General features: G+C 43.1%; 1 long non-coding RNA gene, 1 other non-coding gene and 1 pseudogene across 3 annotated transcripts in view; 2 read left to right on the top strand and 1 right to left on the bottom strand.

Moving 5' to 3' along the window:
• The window catches only part of LOC138785290 (uncharacterized), a 71,135-nt gene that overhangs the window by 44,740 nt on the left and 6,307 nt on the right, over positions 1–20,088 (bottom strand). The window lies entirely within an intron of this gene.
• Positions 8,112–8,295, top strand: LOC138787699 (U2 spliceosomal RNA). The gene has a single exon (XR_011362437.1). It is a non-coding gene; the product is annotated as a U2 spliceosomal RNA (small nuclear RNA).
• On the top strand, positions 8,829–8,997 carry LOC138787700 (U2 spliceosomal RNA; annotated as a pseudogene).

Genomic DNA, 20,088 nt, shown 5'->3' with positions numbered 1-20,088 from the left:
TCCATTTTTTGCAAAAAAACGGATGGAAAAAAACGGATTGCAAAAACACAGTGTGAACCCAGCCTAACAGGTGTAACCCACTCGCTACAGTACTGGATGGAAAGCTGCTGTGTCAGTGTATCCAAGTATCTAAGGGCCCTATTCCACCGGACGATTATGGTTCAGATTTATCGTTAAATCGTTGGAATCTAAGCGATAATCGTTCGGTTGAAATGCAGTTAACGACTAACGACTGAATGAGAAATCGTTGATCGTTTAATAAGACCTGGACCTATTTTTATCGTTGCTTGTTCGCAAATCAATCGCATTGCATAAGACGTCGCTCGGTCGTTCGTAGTAGTGACGAATGCAATGGCGACAAGACGACCGTAAGAACGATCATAAGTAACGATTATTGTTCCATGTAAATGGGTGAACGATTTCAGGTCTTTTGTAATAGTGGTCGTTTAGATCGTTTATCGTTAACGATTATGCGAACGATAATCATCCCATAGAATAGGGCCCTAAGGCAGGGGTAGGGAACCTTGGCTCTCCAGCTGTTGCAAAACTACAACTCCCATCATGCATGGCCTGGACAGCCTTCGAACGTCGATTTAAGAACATGTTGTGAGATCAAAATGAACGATTTCTCGCTCGCCGTTTGATCATTCGCTGCGTTTACACGTACGATTATCGTTCGAATTCGATCGTTATCGCGCAAATTCAAACGATAATCGTTCCGTGTAAACGCAGCATTATCTAAGTCAATAGAACTTGAGACATGTCCCTGTGATACATCACAAAAAGTTGCCAAGCTGCTTGATATTTGCTATAAGGTTTCAAGTTTGCTTTAATGGGTAATCCGGAGAAAAAAAAGTTTAATCAACTGGTGTCACAAAGTTACAGTGGTACCTTGGTATAACAGTAACTTGGAGTAAGAGTGTTTTGGTTTAGAGCTCACAGTTTTTCAAAATTGTGACTTGGTGTAAGAGCATTGCTTTGGTGTAAGAGCTCCCTGTGCTGGGTGGGAGGGGGAGGGGCATGGTCTGCATAGCAGGGTCTACAGCCCTGTACTCTGACCCAGGAAGTCTCCCTCACCTTCCAAATCATGGCAGATCCACTTCAGGCTGGGGCTTACATCAGGGGACAGGACCGTGGAGGTAATCTCTCCATAGCTGTAACCCCTCTCTCCCCGGACAGAGAGCGCTGCATGTATGTGCCCACATCTGCCCTGCTCATTCCTTCATGCTCCCTGCAGTCTCTGTCTGCCCTTGTGTTTCCCATCCTCTCCATTCCTGCTATAATGTGCCTGCACTCACACTCAGCCATTCTAACTGCTGTATATAAAGTTTCTGTCACTGTCCTCCTGCACAGCTCTGTGATTCTCTCTTCCTGATTGGTCATGTGACCACACAGACCTCTGACTGTACAGTAACTTATAATAGGACATATTCAGCTGTTTCTCATAGTTAGTTTCATCTGTTCTACATGTTATTCAGAATAAAAAAAAATCATTTTTGGGGTGTGGAACCAATTATCTGCATTTCAGTGATTTCTTATGGGAAAATTTGCTTTGGTTTAAGAGTGGATTTGGATTACAAGCATGGCCCCGGAACAAATTATGCTCGTAATCCAAGGCACCAATGTATATAGATTTGTAATTTACGACTATTTAAAAAAAAAAAAAAAAAAAAAAACTCAAATCAAATCAGCTGTTGTATACCTTGCAGGAAATGTTGTTTTCTTTCCAGTCTGACACAATGCTCTCTGCTGCCACCTCTGTCCATGTCAGGAACTGTCCAGCATAGTAGCAAATCCTCATAGAAAACCTCTCCTGCTCTGGACAGTTCCTGGCATGGACAGAGGTGGCAGCAGAGAGCCCCATGTCAAACTGGAAAGAATACACCACTTACTGCAGGACGTACAGTAGCTGATAAGTACTGGAAGAGATTTGAGATTTTTAAATAAAAGTAACTTTTTGAAACCAGTTGGCAGTAGCAGTATATAAACACTGGGTCAGGGGTAGACATATCACATCTGTAACCTATGCAGCTCCATGCATAACCTGTATACCACTACTTAACAATAGTGCCCCCTGCTGTTTATAGGGGAGTGGTCTAGGGATTCTGTAGCTCACAGATAGTTGTAGACTAGTGCATGGGTATGAATGAAACTCAAGCACATTCTTTTTTCCCTAATTTGAATGCTCTGCATTTGATTGCTACTGAAGAAGTTGGATACATCCATAGGGTTGGTTCACACCTCTTTTGGCGGATAACGGAATACGCCGGCCCATAGAATGGTGTCTATGGAGTGGTGGAAAGGCACGCAGACAGCCGACAGAATTCCGCTGATATTATCCGCGAGAATTCTGTAGTGTGAACCCACCCTTAAGAAAGCCCCAGAAAACAAGTTTTCCAGGCAGCCTTAGGGCTGCATCCAGCTTCTTCAGTAATCAAATGCAGAGTTGAATCTTAGGATGAACCTGAGCGTGCTCGAGGTTCACTCACCTCTAGTAGCGATGGGAAACTTTCCCCGAGCAGCGGACACATATTCTGTTCTTGCTATACAAACTCCAAGAAGTTCACACAGTAAAAAAAAAAAGCGAACACTAAACACTGAACAGGGAGTAAACACTAACAGTGAACAGGGAGTCACCAAGTTTATGTTTCCGTGAATGGTCTTGTGCTGCCAAAACTTCTTCACTTGCTGTAAATGAAGAGGGACGATTTATGGTATTTATGTAAGTAATAAACAGCGACAAAGCTGCGGCCATGACAGCAGCACCAAGTGTCATTCTGCACAGCATACTGGGAATTAGGACATGTGATTGATATATATATATATATATATATATATACACTACCGTTCAAAAGTTTGGGGTCACATTGAAATGTCCTTATTTTTGAAGGAAAAGCACTGTACTTTTCAATGAAGATAACTTTAAACTAGTCCTAACTTTAAACAAATACACTCTATACATTGCCAATGTGGTAAATGACTATTCTAGCTGCAAATGTCTGGTTTTTGGTGCAATATCTACACAGGTGTATAGAGGCCCATTTCCAGCAACTATCACTCCAGTGTTCTAATGGTACAATGTGTTTGCTCATTGGCTCAGAAAGCTAATTGATGATTAGAAAACCCTTGTGCAATCATGTTCACACATCTGAAAACAGTCTAGCTCGTTACAGAAGCTACAAAACTGACCTTCCTTTAGGTGCGTTTACACGAAACGATAATTGGCCCGATCGTATGATTAACAATGTCAGAGTAACGTTTTTTTTTATAACGATCAGCGTTTAGACGGTACGATATATCGTACGGAAAATCGTTTTGCGATCGCTTAAGCCTATCTCACACATTGGTTAAATCGGCGAATGACTGTTCACATGGAACGATCTGCGATTTTTTTACGAACGACGATTTGATAACATGTTGAAATAAAAGTAACTTTTTGAAACAAGTTGGCAGCAGCAGTATATAAACACTGGGTCAGGGGTAGACATATCACAGAAAACCCTGAAATGAACGATTTCTCACTCATCGTTTGATCTTTCGCTCGTTTACACGTACGATTATCGTTCGAATTCGATCGTTATTGCGCAAATTCGCACAATAATCGTTATGTGTAAATGCACCTTTTGAGCAGGTGTTTCTAGAGCATCACATTTGTGGGGTCAATTAAACGCTCAAAATGGCCAGAAAAAGAGAACTTTCATCTGAAACTCGACAGTCTATTCTTGTTCTTAGAAATGAAGGCTATTCCATGCGAGAAATTGCTAAGAAATTGAAGATTTTCTACAACGGTGTGTACTACTCCCTTCAGAGGACAGCACAAACAGGCTCTAACCAGAGTAGAAAAAGAAGTGGGAGGCCGTGTTGCACAACTAAGCAAGAAGATAAGCACATTAGAGTCTCTAGTTCGAGAAACAGACGCCTCACAGGTCCCCAACTGGCATCTTCATTAAATAGTACCCGCAAAACACCAGTGTCAGCATCTACAGTGAAGAGGCGGCTGCGGGATTTTGGGCTTCAGGGCAGAGTGGCAAAGAAAAAGCCATATCTGAGACTGGCCAATAAAAGAAAAAGATTAAGATGGGCAAAAGAACACAGACATTGGACAGAGGAAGACTGGAAAAAAGAGTTGTGGACGGATGAATCCAAGTTTGAGGTGTTTGGATCACAAAGAAGAACGTTTGTGAGACGCAGAACAAATGAAAAGATGCTGGAAGAATGCCTGACGCCATCTGTTAAGCATGGTGGAGGTAATGTGATGGTCTGGGGTTGGTACTGGTAAGGTGGGAGATTTGTACAGGGTAAAAGGGATTCTGAATAAGGAAGGCTATCACTCTGCACCGCCATGCCATACCCAGTGGACAGCGCTTGATTGGAGCCAATTTCATCCTACAACAGGACAATGACCCTAAACACACCTCCAAATTGTGCAAGAACTATTTACAGCAGAAGCAGCAGCTGGTATTCTATCATAGGTAATGGAGTGGCCAGCGCAGTCACCAGATCTGAACCCCATTGAGCTGTTGTGGGAGCAGCTTGACCGTATGGTACGCCAGAAGTGCCCATCCAACCAATCCAACTTGTGGGAGCTGCTTCTAGAAGCGTGGGGTGCAATTTCTCCAGCTTACCTCAACAGATTAACAGCTAGAATGCCAAAGGTGTGCAATGCTGGAATTGCTGCAAAAGGAGGATTCTCTGACGAAAGCAAAGTGTGATGTAAGAACAATGTTATTTCACATACAAATCATTATTTCTAACCTTGTCAATGTCTTGTCTCTATTTTCTATTCATTTCACAACATATGGTGGTGAATAAGTGTGACTTTTCATGGAAAACACAAAATTGTTTGGGTGACCCCAAACTTTTGAACGGTAGTGATGCCACTAAGGCTGGGTTCACACTACGTTTTTGCAATCCATTTTGTTTTCATCTGTTTTTGGAAAACGGAAAAACTGATGCGATTGTGTGCAACCATTTTGTTCCATTTTTCCATTGACTTCCGTAATAGAAAAAAAAAAAAAAAACGGATCAAAACAGATCCGTTTTTTTTTTTAACAGACGTAAAATCATAGTCGACCCCACGTTGTTTAAAAAAAAAAAAAATCATTTTATTTTTTTTAATAATGAAAGTCAATGGAAAAACGAATCCAAACGGATGCACACAAATGCAACCGTTTTTTGGAAGAAAAAAAAAACAGGAAAAACGTAGCGTGAACCGAACATAACCAGTAGATGAGCTCTTTCTGCCGTCAGTGCATTCTGCCTAATATAAAAGAAAGGAAACTCTTCTGTTGACATAATAACAAGTTATCTGAATGTTGCAGATAATGTGTCAGCAGAAAAATGACTAACAGTAACTGACAGTGGATTTCCTGCACATCTCTTCCATCATTTTTTGCCTTAAATAGAACCAGATGTGGACTTACTACATGTTATTTGGACTTACTACATGTTATTTGCAACAAGGCATAAAGGGGTACTCTCATCTCTGCTAATATGGTTAGGCTGGGTTCACACTGCCATTTTGCAATTCGTTTTTGCAAAAAACGGATGAAAAACGGATAGAAAAAACAAATGCAACTGTGTGCATCCGTTTTTCCATTGACTTCCATTATAAAAAAAACGGATCAAAACGGATCCATTTTTTTTGAAGGACAAAAAACGTGGTCGACCCCGTTTTTGTGTCCGTCAAAAAAAGGATTAAAAAAAACGCAGTGTGAACCTAGCCTTATACTTGTAGAATTCGTCAAGTTAAATAAGTTACCGACCATCACTCTGCTCTGAAAGCAGTGGCCCAATTGCTTTATGAGGGCATGGCGGGCTGTACAGATGAGGAGTTTGTGTAGAGGTGAGGATAGTGCTGGACAGAGCAGCCTAAGATGTTCTGCAAGGAGAAGTCATGATCTTGAGAAGTCTTCATGATGGTCCAGACTAGACAAAGAAGAACAAGGAAAAGTGAACAACTCAGATCAGAGAAAACGTCACCTATCATTCACCTATAGAAGACACCCCATTAAAGGGCTGATATGGTTCCCTGGAGCACTGTATAAAGCTCCTGTGCGGCTAGCTGCACATACCGGCCGCGGCTGCAGCAGAAGCTACCGGGGAAAATGAAGTTTTATTACCCAGGTGTGCAGCAGGGAGAGGCGGGCAGGTAGTCATCTGGGCGGCTTCCTGTCTGTGTTTAGTCACCGCTCTTTGCCTGTCAGCACGCTCGGCGGGGATGATTGACAGGGAGAGAGGCAAGTAATGGGCCTCTCTGCCTGTCAATCATTCCCTCTGAGTGTGCTTCCCTTTAGCTAGGCAGTTTGTGCCTTCAGGCCAGGCAGGACGTGTATTCAGTTGTTCCTGACACTTATGGTGCGTTTACACAGGCAGATTTATCTGACAGATTTTTGAAGCCAAAGCCAGGAACAGACCATAAACAGGGAACGGGTCATAAAGGAAAAACTAAGATCTCTTTTCAAATCCATCCCTGACTTTGGCTTCCAAAATCTGTCAGATAAATCTGCCTGTGTAAATGCACCATTAGCTATCCAACCACTATGGGTTGCTAGACAAGACCCCTAGGGAAACAGGAGTCAAGGGAAACTTCACCTTTGCCTACGCCGAGGACAGACTAGCTAACACAGGACAACCCCTTAGAAAAGGGGCTGGACAAACCCAAAACTGACCTGCAGTAGGGCACAGCGCAAGTTAGGCGCTCTCTACTGACAAGCGCACCGCTTTGTAGGAAGGTCAGTACAAGCCAGCTCCACCCAGAGCAGAGACCTGGGACTTGTACTACCCCAGAGGACAGGTCAACTGACACGGTGGGGCAGAAGGTAGTTAGGTGAGGTAACTGACAGTCATCCATACATGAGTATGAGGATTCTCCAAACACTTCACCACATCCCGGCAGAGTACATAGCACACTTGGCCAGGGCCTTCCTATCCAGTCCCTATGTCCTGCCAACATTTTCTACCGATCTACCTGTTGAAGCATTGTTATTGATTATTTTTGCACCTGATCACTGCTTGTGACTGTTTGCACTAAGATACCTTTTCCAAGTTTGGAAGTTGTTTAAAGTGGGACTCCACACCTGCACTTATACTCCACACCTCACACCTGTGCGGTTGCCGTGTGTCTGGTGGTGGGTGTAACCACTCCTGGCCAAAACACTAGAACCCACCAGCAGGTCCCAACATCAGTACCAGCAACCCGGGCCACGGCAACTGCACATAGAACCAAGTGTAGTATAGATATTGGCATACCATGGAAGCAACTGACCCTGGCCCTTGTTGCCTTCCACCTAAGACATCAGTCTAATACATCATACTTGGTAGGCGGGGTCCCTGTTACAGATGTTACTGTATGTGGAGCCTCAGGTTACACCTCTTCATGCTCTTTATATCCCTTACAGGTTATTCTCCATAGGCTGCAGTGGCCTCCCGTGCAGACAGGAACCAGATTCCCCGGGATCAGGTATGCAGAGTTGCCTCATGGTATAATCCCAGTACATTTTTTAGACACGATAGGCTGGATGTTTTGGAAGCGGATTTTGGCAGGAGATCTTTCTTTCAACAATTCCAGATAAATGATACCATACCCCTTTCTTCTAAATCTCCTTCTTAGTGATACGCTTATATACAAAAGGTATCATTTTAAAAAATGCTAGTAAAGTACACATATTAGTTATTACAGATATCGGCATTTTTAGAGCTAGAATGTCTTAATCTTATGCTGCGTTTACACAGATAGATTATTGAAGCCAAAGCCAGGAACAGACTATAAACCAAGAACAGGTCATAAAGGAAAGACTGAGATTTCTCTTCTTTTCAAATCTATTCCTGGCTTTGGCTTCAATGATCCGTCAGATATACCTGTCTGTGTAAACACACTATAAACTAAGTTCCTAAGGTACCAAAGACTGGCTGCTGTCCGAAAATGAGGGGAACTAATTATAAGAGATACTGTCATTTTTATAGCCATCCATCTACCTAATTAGATAATCATAAATATATGTATGAAAGTCGCACTAAAGTCTCTTGGAGTGTGCGGTAACTATAGCTCACGCACATGCCAGAAGGCTGTATATACTTACAGTAGGCAGATACTTAAAGGGGTACTCTCCATCACTTCTCAGCCTTTTGGCTAAGATCAAGTATCTGTTGTAGTATCTGTTCTTATCAGTTTAAGGGCCCTATTCCATGGGATGATTATCGTTCAGAGTATCGTTAAGTCGTTCGATAATCGTTTGGTTGAATAGCAGTTAACGATTAACGACCAAACGAGAAATCTTTGATCGTTTAATAAGACCTGGACCAATTTTATCGTTGCTCGTTCACAAACCGTTCGCATTGAATAAGACGTCGTTCGCAGTAGTGACAAACGCATTAGCGATGACAAGATGACCGCAAGAACGATCATAAGTAACGATTATAGTTTCATGTAAATGGGTAAACGATTTCAGGTCTTTCGTAATAGCGTTCGTTTAGATCGTTTATCATTAACGATTATGTGAACGATAATCGTCCCGTGGAATAGGGCCCTAAGGCTGGGTTCACACTACGTATTTTTCAGTCAGTATTGTGGTCCTCATATTGCAACCAAAACCAGGAGTGGATTAAAAACACAGAAAGGCTCTGTTCACACAATGTTGAAATTGAGTGGATGGCCGCCATATAACAGTAAATAACGGCCATTATTTCAATATAACAGCCGTTGTTTTCAAATTACAGCAAATATTTGCCATTAAATGGCGGCCATCCACTCAATTTCAACATTGTGTGAACAGATCCTTTCTGTGTTTTCAATCCACTCCTGGTTTTGGTTGCAATATGAGGACCACAATACTGACTGAAGTATACTGTGTGTGAACCCAGCCTAATACCTGGTTCATCCCCTATCTGGGGCCATATATAATTTTTTTTAGAACAGGGAGATGGAAAAAGAGTTTGCTCTGTCCTATCCAGGTACTGACCTGGTATTGCACTGCTTCTAGTTTCAGTGCACAAAAAAGAAAAAAAAAGACCAGTCTTCCAGTACTTATCAGCAGCTGTATGTCCTGCAGGAAGTGGTGTATTCTTTCCAGTCTGACACAGTGCTCTCTGCTGCCACCTCTGTCCATGTCAGGAACTGTCCAGAGCACATTGTCATCCATTTGGCAAAATATTACAAAGACTTTAGGGGGGAACAGTGGTGGGGTTGCCTGCAGCAACCAATCAGATTTCACATTCTTGTATTTTTCAGAGGACTTTGTTAAAAAAAAAAATGATATGGTTTAAACCTAAATTCATAATTCTGCTATTAACAGAACAAACTGGATTGTATAATGTCAGATGATGATTACAGAGCTAGGCTATTGTTCAGTTCTTAGTGTGTTGTAAAGTCCTTTATAAAGGCCGCTGCTCCTCCATGGGTGTTTCCTGCACAGCTGCGCTCCTGGCTACCTGCTGTGCAGGACACTATAACAGCCCATTCACTAGAATTACAAAATACTCTAATCATCTCAAATTTCATCTTATTATGGACTAAAGTCCTGGCTCAAACATGGCTCTACGGGCCCAAACTAACAGCATCATAATTATCAGTTCAGGACATTGGGACTTATTGGGGGAGATTTATCAAACATGGTGTATAGTGACACTTGCTCAGTTGCCCCTAGCAACCAATCAGATTCCACCTTTCATTCCTCACAGACTCTTTGGAAAATGAAAGGTGGAATCTGATTGGTTGCTAGAGGCAACTGGGCCTGTTTCACTTTACACCATGTTTGATAAATTTCCCCCATTGTATATATTTCTTCTTCTTCCTCTTCTTATTATATATAAGCGTATTATATGTGAAAACACATATAATGCCAATTTTTGATATGTTGCTGCCCATGGTTAGACTAACAATCAATCCATACATGTCATTATCTATTTAGTTTCCTTCCCCCAGTTCTGTGCTGCTGCTTTCTGCTGAAGACACAAAAAACTGTGCATGTGCTTTTCTATCTCCTCCCGCCCTTCCGAGAAGACTGACGTAAACCTGACTGACTTTATCTGCAATTTTGTGGCTTCTTTGTAATGTTGGCTGCAGATAGGGACTTCTTTACACTAGCTGTCTCAAAAGGGAGGTGGTGACAGAGAGAAAAGCTCACACACAGATTTTTGTGTCTTTAGTAGAAAGCAGCAGCTTAGAACTGGGGGAAAGAGACTAAATAGATAATAACAAGTATGGAAGGAATTGTTAATCTCATCATGGACAGCAACATATCAAAAGTTATGTTTGAGCAGAATATTCTTTTAAATTGCTGTCTTTATTGGCTATATACTTGTTTTTGCATCAGCCCAGCTCTTTTCTAGTGTATTTTTATTATTACTTTACATGTGCATTATAATGTATATATTTTATCAATTTTTTTAGACACCAAAGGAATTAAGAAACTCAGACTCGAGAGATTTTCCAGGAACCTTCCCCAGTTTGGTGGAATAAGCCCCGTGCCGTTTCATCTGACTTTTTCGGCTTACAGTAAAGCAGCGTCTTTCTGATAAACGGCCATTTGTTTATGGAGGAGATGCAGCTTATCAGGGAGGTCATCGCCGGGGTTATCTTACTGTAAGAGTGCAGAAAGCAGGCTGCTATTGAGTTTACTCAGTCTTTTCCTGTGTTGTAATTCAGGTTTTTGGATCCATCATATACCCTCAGGACATGTTCTTTTTGAATATAAAGCTGTGCGGCTCAAATGGTTAAATTATGAGCTAAGTGGGAAGAGGAGATGACATATATCATCCTATGTTTTTCTCAGCAATGATCTATTATTAGTTTGCAGTGATTTTAACCAGCTGCTGACCTCTTCAGGATAGCCCACCTTACACCGCAGGCATACCACTCAAGAACATGCTCTCCTGATATAGGTTTTTTTTTTATCACTGAGTAGCGTTGCTGTATTGTGATAGAACACACTTCCTGTTAAAGGGAATCTGACAGATGATTTCACATAGTCTAGATCAGGGGATGGAAAACCTTCGGCCCTCCAGCTGTTGCAAAACTACAATTCCCATCATGCCTGGACAGCCAAAGCGAAGCTTTGGCTGTCCAGGCATGATGGGAATTGTAGTTTTGCAACAGTTGGAGAAACAAAGATTTCCCATTCCTGGTCTTGATAATCACAACACTAAGTAGGAGTTAAAGAAGAAGTCTAGTAGGGGCAGGAGAGAACATAATAAATAATCAATGCTTACCTCTCCTCCTGCCCATGATGTGCCACATGACAGGATCCCTGCCAGAAGGCATTTTCCTCCAAGTTCCGATGATATCACGACTTAGGGGGAAATGCCTTAACCGGCTGAAGGATTGCCCGCTCAGCCAATCAGTGACTGCAGTGAGTCCCACCCTAGTCACTGACTGGCCGAGCAGGCAGTCCATTAACCAGGTCGTGATATCAGTAGCAGATGATAATAGGTCCTTTTTGGGCGGTAGCCCGGGGCCCAGAGCTCCTGGGGGGCCCATGGCCACCTAAAAAGACTTATACTTTCAGTGGTGTATTGTTTTCGGGCTATAGTTCTGCCATAATTTGCTAAAAATTGCTAAAAATGTTTTTACCGCAATTTAGCATCACGACATTATCTATCCTGTACTATGAGTATCACGCTAGCACTACCATAGTTACAGTGGGGTGGGGTGGGCAGGCTTGGTGAACAGCCCGGGGCCTATGGTAAAGTTAAACCACCCTTGCGTGAGATCAGCTGTGAAGGCGATCCCGGTGCCCGTCGGGGGTCCCAGAGCAGCAATCCAGTGCTGCAAAGGCATGTGGAGAGGGGAGTAATGATTGTTTATGTGTAATCAATTTTGATAGAATTTTTTAACAAAAGTAGAAAAAAAAGATACAATTAAACAAGATAGGTATTGTCAGGACAGGACGGTACGGACACGACAAGACAGTGGGCCCTGAGTCTGAACCCACCCACTGTACCTACCTACTTGCCTCAGTCGGCCCTAGGCGGCCGCAGACAACCACAAAGGCGTTCCATATGCTATATAAGTGACACACAATACGGGACAGACAGTAAAAAAACACAATAGCTAAGGGTAAACGAGCCAAATCAAAACCACACGGGCAACGCAGTACAAAATCAGCAATACAATCAGGCCCATTCAGCCAGTCAGCAGCGGAGGCGGAGTGGAGGACAGTGGACCCCTATAAGCCTGTACACAACAGCTCATAGGCATCTGGAGACACAGGGCTTAGCTGTGTGCTTCTCCCCATTTGTTATAGCGATCATTGGGGGTCTCACCACCCGAAACCCACAACGATGTAAACTAGCTACACAACAAAGAAGAGGATAATTGACAACCAAATCAATGGTGCTTATAGTGTGACATTCCAAGCAAGCAGCAATATTATGAACAAAGAAAAAAGATGTCAATAAACACTAGGCACACTACTATAAATGTGAAGGTATAAATACCATCTTTATTAATGAAACAATAACCACAAAAACAGTAAAAACACTTAAAAAAAAAAGATACATCCAGAAGGGACCACTTGAAATATATAAGATCTGTCAGGAATGTGCAGTAGCCTGTTGTGAACTGGGCCTGGTGTTTGCTTTTGTGTGCCACACCCGATTGCTTCTCAGCTTCCGGCAATGCAGGAGTTAAGCTGAGAAGCTTCTGGACTTGATTATGCACCTGTGTTGTCTGTGTGATTGGCGGGTTTCTCTGCTTGTCTGCAACCTGGAAGATCAGAGCGCTGGTCCAATGGGGATCCGGACCGGGCTCTTGGTCAGCATAAAACAAAGCTGAGGCAATGTCTCAGCGCTGGCTATTTAGGTTTAATCCCCTGATCCCAGCTCCCCTGTCTATTCCTGCGTTCCCCGTTCCTAATCCCTCTGCCTTGCTCAACTTGTTATCCGACCTCCCGCCTGACCATTTGACTATCCGATTGTACCGCGTTGCCCGTTTGGTTTTGACTTGGCTTTTCTGACTGCCCTTTATTGTGTTTGTCCGTCTGTCTTGTTCTGTTTCACATACTCAGTATAGGGAACGTCTTCGTGGTTGTCCGCAGCTGCCTAGGGCCGATTGAGGCAAGTAGGTAGGGACAGTGGGCGGGTTCTGACCTAGGGCTCACTGTCGTGTTTTGTCTCTACCTGTCCCGTCCTGACAAGATCCCTTCGAAGTTCCGGGTTAGGAACATAACGCGTATGGTGTTTGGGACCCCACTCAGCCTACCACACTTTACTTGGAGATACTTCATTTTTTTGTTCCTTTGTCTTGTCACTAGGTTATATATTTCAAAATTTGTATGTTACATTTTACTGGACTTATGCACTTGCACTTTGGATTACTGTGACCTGGTTTATTTACAAAAAAAAAAAAAAGCCAAAACCCCCCCAAAACATTAAAAACACTTAAAAGACAAAATATATCCAGAAGGGACCACTTGAAATATATAAGATCCCTACAACCACCACTCAGCTAGAACTCAATACATAAACACACACTTAGTAGTAAGTGTGTGTTTATGTATTGAGTTCTAGCTGAGTGGTGGTTGTAGGGATCTTATATATTTCAAGTGGTCCCTTCTGGATATATTTTGTCTTTTAAGTGTTTTTAATGTTTTTGTTTTTTTGTGGTTTTTTTGTGGTTATTGTTTCATTAATAAAGATGGTATTTATATCTTCACATTTATAGCAGTGTGCCCAGTGTTTTATGACATAAACCTTTTTTCTTTGTTCATAATAACGATGTAAACTACTGACAGGTCTCTAAGGCATGTCAAAAGTTTACTGAAAGCAAAGTAACACTCTGTGGAAAATTCCCCAGATAAGTGGTGCAATATGAGAATTTTGGAATACAGACATTGGAAGGATTCCTTATTTATTACATTGTCTGCAATACTATGAGGCTTCTTTGCTGCAAAACAAGAACTCTATGAACCTACATTCTTGATGTTGCATTTGACATACCAGAGCACTGAAAGCAGCTTGTGTGCGTTCCGTCTAAGAATTACCGTATGGTTTAAGGTGTTAGAGCAACATAATGAGTCAGAACAGAAGAACTTCTCAGAATTCCCAGAAGATGCCATACTCTATAGGGTTACCGGTGAAAGAAAGCGGTTTGTCAACTAAATCAAAGTGTTATTTTATCGTAAACCCTTTTCTTTGTCCCTTCACACATTGGCGAGCCACAGACAACTAATAGATAAGAGTCTGATCTGAGAGAATTTCACACATTTTATCTGCGTCTTAGAATTTCTTTCATGGGACTGAAACACCATTAGCACTCAGCACTAACCCTGTCAGGGCCCTACGTCTCCTTAGATTCCATAGAAATCTCCTATCTGGTGCATGTTGTAGAAATGACCGGAGATGTGGCAGCACTATATAAATACATGATACTTTGCCCATTTTCTTCTCTCCCAAAATGTCCTAAGCACAGGAATTGGGCTTTACCAGGAAGGAAGATGTTAAGATCTTAGTATAATTATTTATTTCTGTGTATTTCCACACTACTTAAAGTCATACTGTCACCCCCTTACTCTATGTTCTCCACTACATCCACCCACAAGCTTAGCTGACACTGTCCATATAGGAGAGAGGGCCCAACTGCCATGAAGCCCCGCCTAGCTGACACTGTCCATATAGGAGAGAATAACCAACTGCCATGAAGCCCCGCCTAGCTGACACTGTCCATATAAGAGAGAGGGACCAACTGCCATGAAGCCCCGCCTAGATGACACTGTAAATATAGAAGAGAGGGCCCAACTGCCATGAAGCCCTGCCTAGATGACATTGTCCATATAGGAGAGAGGGCCCAACAGCCATAAAGCGCTCCAGCACATGTGCAATATTGTAACCAGGGCTGAATAGGAGGGATGCAGCCCGGGGGAGTAACTAAGAAAAAAAGGGGGGGGGAGAAGGAGGAGATGTGTCGCAGGCCTAGGGCACAGATACTCTAGGCCAGGGGTCCCCAAACTACGGCCTGCGGCCACATGTGGCCCCCTGAGGCCATTCATCCGACCCCCTCCTCTCCCCTGAACAACTGCAGCGTGGCACCATACCCCGCCCCCTACATTATCTCCCAGCCAACAAATGCCCCAGCCCCCCCCCCTCCCAATGGAGACAGATGAGGAGTATGATCCTCCGATGAGAGACAGTGTCATCATCTACTACTACTGCTGTGTTGGTGACATGTATGTATATGTATGTATCTGTGTGTGTAGGTTAATGGAGTGTGTGTGTGTTAGTGTTCATGTGTGGCTGTGGTATAACTACAGCTTCCAGCATGCTCCTGTGTGGCTTTGGTATAACTACAGCTCCCAGCATGCTCCTGTGTGGCTGTGGTAGAACAACAACTCCCAGCATGATCCTGTGTGGCCGTGGTAAAACAACAACTCCCAGCATAATCCTGTGTGGCTGTGGTAGAACAATAACTCCCAGCATGCTCCTGTGTGGCTGTGGTAGAACTACAAGTCCACCATCCTAAACCACCCCCAATGCTCCTCCCATGGTCCAGAGACAGATGAGCAGTATCCTGTATCCAGTATGATCCTCCACTCCATCTCCTCTTCATGGGCAGAGACAGTGTCCTCCTCCAGCAGCAACAGCTCCCCGCGGACCAGATATAGCAGCAACATATAGTCCGTCCCTCCACCGCTCTGAGGGACAGTGAACTGGCCCCCTGTGTCAAAAGTTTGGGGACCCCTGCTCTAGGCCATGCCTCTAGACCATTGGCACCACTTCCGAAGATAAAAGAACGTTTTTCACTCCAATGACAGCACCAGGCACATTTTAAAAGACAAGACCAAGAAGGATTTAAGATTTCTTCTCAGCAAAAAAAACAGTACCAGTTGTTTGGGAAGGTTGGTGGCAGATTCGCTTTAAAGAGGATGTACCATCAAGTACATCCTCTTTAATATGATCCATGGATAGATCGGCGCGGTCACGGGAAGCTGGTGCCGTGGTCCGTTTTTGAACCGCGGCCCGATTCCCGTGTATTGCGCCATTCTATCCACGGGTACCAGGCCGGGGCTAAAGCACTGGAGGTGGGCCGCCCTGCCCCCAGTGGGAGGGAATGCCCTCCCCTCTATGATGCGGCTCCATTACAATCAATGGAGGGATGGGGGTTTTCTTCCACTGGGGGTGGGCCGGCCCGCCTCCAGTGCTTCAGCCCCGACCCGGTACCCGTGGATAGAACGGCACCGTACACGGGAACCGGGCCGTGGTTCAAAGGACGGACCACAGCACCGGCTTCCCTGTGACGGCACCGATATATCAGTGGTTCATATTAAAGAGGATGTACCTGATGGTACACCCTCTTTAAAGCATACCTGTCATGAAGTAGCGCTGTGCAATCTATTTAGTGCAGAAAGTATCCATGGAGACAACCACAGCAATGCGTGCATTACCAACCCAGCACGGTCGTCTCCATGGATGCCCAAATTTTTGGCGGCAAATGGATTGCACCCCTTGCCGGGACCAGTGTACTTAATGACAGGTACAATTTAAAGGGGTTATCCATGTTTAGAAAAACACAGCTACTTTCTTCTACAAATTGCACCACTGTAAATAAGCCATCTGTCAATCATTCTTAGAGGAGGTGGGACAGGGCAAGCCAAAAATAAAGGTACCTAAGCACTGCTCACTTTACAGGTAACTGGAAACTAAAAGCACTGATATATACATACCTCCTGTCAGTTTTCCTTTAATAACCACAGATACATTGCCAGATGCTAAGTTTCCTCCACTGCTTAACTGGGGAAAACATTTCCAAATACCGTTTTGGTAGGCACATTTTTTGAAGTGGGAGATCACTGGGCTATGCCGTACCAGCCTATGGCCTTCTTCAACTACATCTGTCCCTGATAAACCATGATGTAGACAATCTGCAATGCTCACAATATTCTACAGAATTCTGAAAGAGAATAGGATGCTTTGCCAATATCTCATATCCCATAGAAGAACACATGACAAAACAAGAGGTTTTCCTCTAAATCAGATGTGTGGTAGGCACGAGGAGAGAAATACTACTGTGTGGAAAAAAACAAAAAAACAACTTTTCTGGAACATAGTGGAATAGTATCAGAGCCAAGTAAGCAAAAGCTAAAAGATTCATAATAGCAAAATCCTATCCCAGGACAGGAACACAGTGTGCCCACGCTTCCTGCGTTAGATAACCTTACTGCCGACAAAATAGCACTGTCCATAAAAAATATACAATGTTTTAGAAATTCTGAAAATAAGCACAAATGTAGAAAAAGTATCATAGTATGCCAGTATGTCATATATGCTATGACAAAGGTCTTGCGTCTTCACAGTTTCTAATCCACATACATGATGGTCAAAAAATAATAATTTCTAATTTACTGTTTTCATATTTTTATATGTTGAAAAAAAAAAACAAATAAAAAGAAATTTGATTAAAAAAAATGAAAGTGCAGAACAGTACATCAGTACAGTAGAGCAGGGTGGATTTATGTAGAGACGTACCCCTCCTTTACATAAATATGACTGCTGCCCATATGTCATCACTAAGATCTACAGCAGTTTGGTACTAGTGTAGAGTTCAGCTATGATTTACGCCTGTGTGCTGGTGTAAATTGTGATAAATGTTGCAAGGTTAAAGGTCATGTCCTCTCAATGCACAGCATTCTCCTCTTAGCTAGGCATAAATGTATGTGTAAATGTGCTTTTTGCGTAAAAATCTACTGTTGCTAGGTTTGCACCAGGAGCAGCGTTGCTGAATTTTGCCCCCTATGTGGGAGGACCCTGTCCCCTTTAGTGCTAGAAACTTCATTCTCCATATCACAGAGCTGCATTAGCCTTTTCTATATGAGGCTTTTATGCATCCTAGGTTCATGACTGCTAGGACATTACTCTTCTTAAAGCGGTACTCCGGAGAGAAAAAAATGGCATCAACTGGTGTAAGAAAGTTATACAGATTTGTAAAAAAAAAGCCTAGCAATACTTATCAGCTGCTGGTGTTTTCTTTGCAGCCTGACACAGCGCTCTCTGCTGCCGCTGGAACTGTCCAGAGAAGAAGCAAATGCACATAGAAAACCTCTCCTGCTCTGGACAGTTCCTGTCATGGACAGAGGTGGCAGCAGAGAGCACTGAAAAAATATACTACTTCCTGCAGGACATACAGCAGTTGATAAGTAATGGAAGGCTTGAGATTGTTTACTAGAAGTAATTTACAAATTTGTATAACTATCTGATTAAAACTTTTTTTTTTTCTCTGGAGTACCCCCTTAAGGAATTTCCTCCTGATTACTTGCAGTTGTAGATGTATAAATGTGCAAGTCCTATTGTAGTGCTTTATAAGTCCCATTACCTAAAGGAGGCTTACTGCCAGATGTCAGTTAAATTACAGTCTGAGGCTATGTTCAAACTACGTATATTTTCGTAAAACTACGGCCGTTGTTGCCGATTGCATAATGCATTTCATTAGGTGTCGACTGGTATGCCAAGCTTGTTGGGACCTTAATGGGAGTTTGCTAATTTGGTACTAGCTTAAAGGGAGGAAGAGTGTATCAACAGCTCTCACAGTCTATACACTAAATATATCCAATACTGGTCAAGATATCTGGACAGTGTTTGGTTGGGGCAAGAGGAGGATTTTACGGAATGCATAAAGTATATTATGGTAATTCCGATGCTATGAATATGAGCTTCATTTTGGTGGCCTCCAGGTGGATTTTTTGGATGTACGGACTACTGTGGAAAATATGATGAAAAAAAGTGGGTCTGCAAAGCCATCAGCAATGGACTGATACACTCATAGCTCTTACCCACCCTGTGATAGAAAAGCCCCACCCCACAGACTGTTTATTAGGCTAAGTAGATTTATTAGTAATGAGGAAAAAAATTTTGGAACAGACTTTAGAATTGTCTCGTAGACTACGTCAGAGAGGATATGATGAGGAAAATATTACGGAGGCTTTTTCTTATTGTTGTAAAAATCACGTAGGAGAAGGAAGTCGGAGAGCTATGTATTATCATTTAAGTACAGCGTGATGGTGGACGTGATCGGCAATACGGATAAGAGATATTGGCACATTGTTTAATCAGATGAGATGTTAAAAGGCTTCTTATATGCCGATCGTTACTTTTAGAAGTTGTCGTAACTAGAGAAGAGCAAATTTACATAACAAATCAAGCGAATCGTGGCGTTTGTTTGCCCGTTGCCTTTGATCTCAGTGCCGCTCCACCCCGGGTGCTTAAAAAAAGCTGCACCCTGTCCTGGAGCGGCAAGGAGTAGCATGGAGATCAAAGCCAGTCAGTGCATAAGCCAACCGCCGGGCAAACAACGCAATTCGCTTCATTTGTAATGTAAATTCGCTCATCTCTAGGGATGCTTTGATACACGGTCACTACAGTGAAAGGCGTGAAACATGGTTGGGAAATTTGCCAAATATGTGGACATGCTGTGGAATTTTTATACAGATTAAGGCTATGTTCACACAAAGTAAGGTTCATATTAATCACAGGCGTTGTTGACGATTTGAACAACGGGCATGATTTATATGAATCTTACATTGTGCTGCCGGGATCCCTAGCAGCACCGCGAGAAACTGACATGTCAGTTTTCTGCGGTAGCTATTCATTGAATAGCGGCTGCAGAAAACCCTGTCAGTGCAAACAATGGAGCGTGCGGCTCCGGCCGCGCGCTCCATTGTGTGCAGTTGAGAGTTCTGATGAGGGCGCACACGGATGCGCCTGCTTTAGAACTCAGCGACACTAAATATCAAGATACTATAGTACCGGCAGGGATGATCTTCTCTGAGACCGGCCGTTTCGGTATCTTACAAGGTGTGAACATAGCCTAAAATGTATGCGTTGGTAAGATTCTTTATAAGGCTTCTCATTTTATTACATGCAAATCCATCTTCATAGTATATGCCCTATTCTATCCACATAAATATTATATTGGTTTACTACAGGTTTAGAGTTTTTCCTTAGATGGTGTAGACCAGTGATTTTCAACCAGTGTGCCGTGGCACACTAGTGTGCCGCGACACATGGTCGGGTGTGCCGCGGGGAAAGTTCCCCAAACTATGGTGCCCCTGTGAAACAGGAGAAAACAATGGGGGAGAGAAACCTGGAGATGGGGGAGAAACA

Source organism: Dendropsophus ebraccatus, chromosome 3 (assembly GCF_027789765.1).
Source record: "Dendropsophus ebraccatus isolate aDenEbr1 chromosome 3, aDenEbr1.pat, whole genome shotgun sequence".
In the NCBI taxonomy this organism is placed as follows: Eukaryota; Metazoa; Chordata; class Amphibia; order Anura; family Hylidae; genus Dendropsophus; species Dendropsophus ebraccatus.
Note: the sequence above shows the minus strand (reverse complement) of the source record. Positions and strands in the feature narration are given on the sequence as shown.